Source organism: Podarcis vaucheri (genome assembly GCF_965113315.1).
Source record: "Podarcis vaucheri genome assembly, chromosome: Z".
In the NCBI taxonomy this organism is placed as follows: Eukaryota; Metazoa; Chordata; class Lepidosauria; order Squamata; family Lacertidae; genus Podarcis; species Podarcis vaucheri.
Window position 1 is genome coordinate 33,042,510 of NC_138758.1, and position 6,000 is coordinate 33,048,509.

General features: G+C 54.9%; 1 protein-coding gene across 3 annotated transcripts in view; it reads right to left on the reverse strand.

The window, feature by feature from the left end:
* GABRA3 (gamma-aminobutyric acid type A receptor subunit alpha3) overlaps positions 1 to 5,180 on the reverse strand; it is a 43,674-nt gene extending 38,494 nt beyond the window's left edge. Inside the window, exon 1 of one of the 3 annotated variants that reach the window (XM_082208551.1) lies at positions 4,789 to 5,180. The gene's annotated coding sequence lies outside the window, so the exon portion shown is untranslated. Of the gene's footprint in view, positions 1 to 3,483; positions 3,696 to 3,738; positions 4,008 to 4,788 lie in introns of those variants that run through there. The other 2 variants (XM_082208552.1, XM_082208553.1) reach the window with 2 other exon arrangements.
* Positions 5,181 to 6,000: the final 820 nt, after the last annotated feature.

Below are 6,000 nucleotides of genomic sequence, written 5' to 3' on the forward strand. Positions count from 1 at the left end.
GTGCCTATTGACTCTATACGTAGAAAGTGGTGGCTGGTATGGTGGAAGGCAAGGAGACCAACCACAGGTAGAGCCAGAGCCAATGGCAGAGTCAACTAAGGGTTTGTCCACACTTCATCTTGTCCTGCTGCTTTCTCCCCAAGGAAAACTACTCTGGAGCAAACAGAAATCTGGGTTTCCCCATGATTGCCATTTGTTCTATCACTAAAGAGTGGGTTTTCCCTTGGAAAGCAGTGGGGTAAAGGGGAAAACAGCTCATACTCATGCTTTCTGGGCATGGGAAAAGCAGAAGTGTAGACAAGTCCTAAATCTAGTTTTGTTCCCATTTTCCTCTTCCCTGCTGAGTTCTACAAGGGTAACGCTGAGACAGAGGAGAAGGTGGAAGAGGAGGTGTCATCCTCTGGACTGGAGGGTTAACTGAGACTAGTGAGGCAGTGCCCTATCTGCCCTAATGGAGCCGCCCCCACTGCAGTTGCTGGTGGTGACCAGGCAGTCTGCAGTTTCCCTTCCCTTGCCACAGATCCCAAGGGATGTTCCACACAAGAATTAAAGAGCATCCAGCAACTGGATACATCCCTGGCCTTCTGGCACTTAAAGTCACCCATGAGCAGAAATGGAAATAGATCAGAACCATCTGGCTTTGTTACATCTTGCATCCAGCTCAAAAACATCTCTTGAAAGGTAGCAACTGTATCTATGCTGAAGCCACCATGCACCTTGAAATCTTTTCATCGCATCAAGCATAGAATCCAGTCCCAAAAATAAAAGCAGGCAAGGCGCATTGTGACTCTAATGCCTTTAGTGGGAATTGGATGCCCAAACAGAGCCTTTATCTGGTGACACATGCCTGAAGGTGAGGCCGATGTGCAAGCCAGAGGCTGAGCAAACAGCATTTTCACCAAACAAAAATAAGACACCAGTGTGTGTCCTTTTCTTCCTCCAGGAGAGGACATTGATTCCCAGCCAAGTCAGTGGATCAATCTCCACCTGGGCCCACTGACAGCAAAGCAACAGCAACTCTGCACAGGTCCCAGAGTGCAACTGCTAGTCCAGGACACCAGGGGGTTGGGTGGGGGAGCAAGCACAGGCCAGCCAGACTCACAACCCCTGCCATTGAAGATAAGCAGCTCTGGCCAAAAACCTCCCCACTCACCATCATGCTGCTGCACACATAGCAGTCATAGTTCATGCTCACAGATAGAGCTGAGCTACCAGATGTTTTGCCCATCCCACCAGCCCCTCCATTTCTGCTCTTGACTGTCCTTTCTTAGGAAGGATGCTTAATGGAAGGGAAAGGGCACATGGTGGACTTGTGGGTAGTCCTGCCCCTCTTGCGGTTGGAACAGTAAAATAAGCAGGTCAGTTGGGTGGGGTGGTGGGGAGGGGAGGGGGAGCCATAGCCTCCAACTCCCCCACCTCTCCAACTCCAGGGGTCCTCTGCCAGCTCTGTGGGGGGCAGGGGGGTGAAGCACCTTCCCTGAAGCTGAGCCAGGCAAGTGGGTGCTTGACAAGACAAGAAGCACCCCTTTGAACTGGGGCTCTGCTCTCAACTCTGATTCATTCCCCAGATGTAGGGGTTGTCCAGGAGCTCTTTTCCAGAAGAGCATTCGCTGATGCCCTGGAAATGGGGTTTGGCAGAGAGGCAAAAGAGGTGAGAGTGGCAGCGGTGGCAGCAACAGCTCTAATATGAAAGCAAGCGAGGAGGAAAGTGGGCGTCTTCAGCAGCTGGCTTATTTACTATGCGGTCTCCGTCTGTGTGTATAATTATGCCAGGATTCAGTCTGTACATCGAACTACTTGTTGTAAACATTTGGCAGGGATATACCCACAGAGAGAGTAGGACGGGTTTTCTTGCTGGAGACACAGCAAAAGGATGAGGTTGAGGGGATTCAAGAGGACAGCCAGGGGCATGCAGGGTGGAATGGAGAGAGAGAGAGAGAGAGAGAGAGAGAGAGAGAGAAGCTGGCTCGGGAGGAAAAGAGCTGTGTGTGTGTGTGTGTTTATGTGTGTGAGAGAGAGTGAGTTGGATAAATGACTGAATGGGAAGGTAGGCAAAGGGAGCCAACACACAGCAATGGGAAGGTGAATAAAGGCAGCAGAAAGAGCAGCTTCAGGGAAGAAATGCATCAGCAGACAAAAAGCAGAAAGCACTGGATGCAGCAAGAGCTGCTCACCCCCACCCCCATGGCCAGGCCAGCCACAGTCCTCCAAGGCAGGTTGCTATTTTGTGTGCTCCTCAGTTGTAAGGAACAATCCTATGTACGCTACCCTCTGCAGGGAGGGGAAAGGTCATATCCTCCAGATGGATGGGCAGGCAATCTGGGTGGCCTGATGTGCTTGTGGTGGTCAATGGCAAGAGGGGAAGAGAAGAATGTGTCCTCTGCAAAGAACAGCAGCCTCATGCAAAGGCACAAAGTGAGAAGCAGTATGTTAGTGAGTGTATGTGAGAGAGAGCACAGACAGTCACACATGGGGGACCCCCCCTACTATCCTATTTGTGATGATAAATCAAAGTCATTGTACAAACTGATCACTTTCTGGCTAACCCGTGGCCCAAATAACACACCAGCAAGCCCCTGCTTTCTGACTCAGGTACTTCCTGGTACTATCTAAGGGCTAGCAGCCCGCACCAGCCCCACCACCCAGTGCCCATCTCTCCAAAGTCTGGACTCTCGGTAGACACACCACTGCTCTTGCTGTTCATTTGGCCCTGGAGCTGCCAGAGGACAGGGCAACTGAATCCTGGGTTGCTGGCTCATTCACCACACTGCCCATGGCAAAGCCAGAAGGGGCCTGGGACTTCCTGAGATTTGCACCTGCTTTGGAACTTCCATTGTGAAGGTACAGACCTTTGCCCAGGCATCCATGCAGAACCACTTGAAGTCACTAGGCTCTTCTGTGTTTGCTGCTGAATGCAAAGCCTCCAGAATCCTGATAAGAAAACTGAATGGAGCAAAATGCTGCTGGAAAGTTCATCTGTTTCTGCTCAGCCTTTTCCAGTTTGCTACTGGGGCAGCAGGAGCAACCTCAGCTGGCACACTTGCGAGCCCAGCCATCCAACTCTCTCATCAGTCACCTGTGTGAAGCTGTGAAGTCTGGGCTGCTGCTGGTGCTGTTCTCTACTCCATCCTGGGTGACCCAGAGCTATTTTTAATTCGCTTGGAACCTGTCTGTGCTAAAGCTTAAGGTCATGGGCACATTCATCCCAAGACTTTCACACACACCCCTTCCCGTCTCTCCCGCCCCCGCCCCCAAATGCAGCCTCCAGAGGCCTGGCTCTTTTGGCCCCCCCCTTCCCCCCACCTGCAGAGCTGCTGCTCCTTTCCTCTTCCACCCACTCTGCCTGTATCCTAACCAGCCTCGCCCACCCACCATCCCCTGCCCTTCAGCCTCTGCTCACCACAGCTCCCACCTATGGCTAAACCGTTCCTTCTCTGGCAGGGCGCAATGGTCCGGGGAGCCTGCGGCCCTCACAGTTCTCACCCCAAATCTCAGCGGTCTCCAAATCCCAAGACAGGGAACGTTTCTGGACTGGGGAGGGGGCGGAAAGCGCCACGGCAGGCGGTGGGCTCAGTGGCGTCATCCACTTCCTGCCTTTGCCTGTTCGGCGTAGCCCTCAAGAGTCGTCCTCCCTGCGAGGCGGCTCCTTCCTCCATGCAGCCCGGGGCTATACTGACTGAGAAGAACCGAGAAACACTCCCTCCCCGTCCTTTGCAGCAACACATTAATCAGCCGTACCCAGAGGGCTGTCCGGCTGGGGAGACGCAGAGCGTCCTGGAAGCTGCGGGCGGGCAGGCGAGGGGGTGGGCTCCACTCCTGGGCAATCCAGACAGTCCCCCTCACCAGCCAGCGGGCCTGCCTTTGGAATGAGGGGCGGGCGAGCCCCACTGCATGCGTTCATCTCCTCCCTGGATAAGCCACTGCCGCCACAGTCAGCTTCCCGCCACCTGAGACAGAAGCGCCAGACGCTCGGGGGCGCAAAGGCAGGTCCACCGGGCCCTTGGAAAAAGCGTCAGCCAGGAAGATAAAGACGCGCCTCCCATTCAGAACCGTGGACAGCGCCACGCCACACGCGCAGAGACCCTCCCAGTCTCCCTTGCAGAATTGGCGGGGCCCCTGCTTTTTGCTAGAAACCCTCAGCAGCTCGACCCCCAGACTAGCCGACGCGCGTAAATCCAAGGCTTGTAGCGCTACGCCTCATATGCGTACGGATAAAGGAACGGATAAAGCGGCTGCCGCGCGCCTTTGTCCTCTGGGCTAACTCGTTTTAGCAAAAGGCCGGCAATGTGCGTTTTGCAGGCTGCGCTGGGGGCACGTCAAGCTCCAGAATATTTGCAGGGCCGCCCGCAGGAGCGGGAGAAGAGCCGGCCTTTGTGTGTCCCCCCGCGCCCCTGCCACACACAACCTCTCTTTCCCCGACCCCTCCCCAGTTCCCAGATTGATCTCCTCCTTTGCAACTTTGCTGGGCGTTTGCTGCTTGCGCTGCACAGCGGGAGAGCAGAGAGGGGCCGCAAGCCAGGATTCTGCTCGCCTTCTGGCTTCGGGACCGGGAGAGCCAGATAGTCACCGCACTCGAACGCTTCTCTCAGGGCCACCCCTTAGCTCTGCCGAGGAACCCACGAGCCCACTCCCACGCAGAGGAGGAGCAAATAAAGGCGCTCCCGCTCGGTGGCGAGGCTAGGAAGAGCTCCGACGGCTGCTTGCAAGCGGGTGGCTTATCCCCCGCGACCCTCGACGCCAGCCCCATCCCAACCCCGAAGAGCAAACAACCGAGGGCCAGGTCCTTACCTCCTGCGGAGCTGCTGCTGGATCCAGAAACCTACTGGGGCGGCACTCGCGGCTGCTCTCTCTCAGTCCTGCCTTTGCGCCCCCGAGAGTCTGGCGCTTCTGTCTCGGGTGACGAGGAGCAGACTGTGGCAGCGGCTGATCCAGCGGTGGACAGATCCAGAGGAGGAGATGAACGCATTTAAACCTTGGGTGTTTCGGCTGACGCGCGAACCTCGTGGTCTCTCCGTCTTCCAGAGGGTTGCAAGATCAGCCTTCTATCGCCACTCTCTGCTCGCTGTTACCCTGAGACTGACAATATGAAGGAAAGCAAGGCAGCCTCCTCCCTCCCCTCCTCCTCCTTGGAGGAGGGTTTAGCAATACTGTATCTCCCTCCCGTCTTCCCCAAAAGCAACAAACAGAAAAGGCGCATCAATGGCGCACCATCTACTGACTAGAAGTAAAGCATGGGGAGGGTCTTCTTTCCAACCGCTCTCTTTTTTGCCCACACCGCTAGAGGCAGGCGGCTAGCCTCATGGTGGGTACTGCATGGCCCATCTGGGACCTCCGTAGACGAGAGAGATCAGCAGGGGTGTCTGAGCCAGTCCTTCCAACAGGTTCCTTCACCGTTTCACAATGCCCACTGGTAGACCCTGAAGTGTCAGCCAGACCCCACAGACCACCTTATCTTCTATAAAGGAGAAGCCACTTGTTGCCCAAAGGCCTGGTGGATGGGGAAAATCTGCCTTGAACATGGGTGTGTGTGCAGAAGCAGGACAAATAGAAATGAATGCTATTAAAAGCAGGGCCAGATAGAGGCAGGGTGTGGACTGATGAAAGAGCAATCAGTGGTGCAGGGAAGAGGGGAACTGCTGGAGGAGGCTGTGGACTGCCCTGGTGGGCAGGATCAGGGTGGCTGTGGCTGCAGTCTGTGAGAACATAAGAAGAGCCTGGCTGATGGATGAGGCTAAAGTTCTCACAGTGGTTGACCAGATGCCCCCATGGGAGGTCCACAAACTAGATCTGAGGGCAGCAGCCACTCTCTCCCCAAGATCCAAGCTAGAGCAAAAGCAGCAGCTTCCACTGGAAAGGCTGAGCTGACAGGAGGATACAATGCAAGGAAAGGCCAAGGCCTTCATGCAAATCAAACAGAGCAAGATTGTATACAGTGCTTTGTTGCCTAATCTCAAAAACAGCATTTTAGAGCTTGCTTCTCTCAAAACACTGGAACATGGA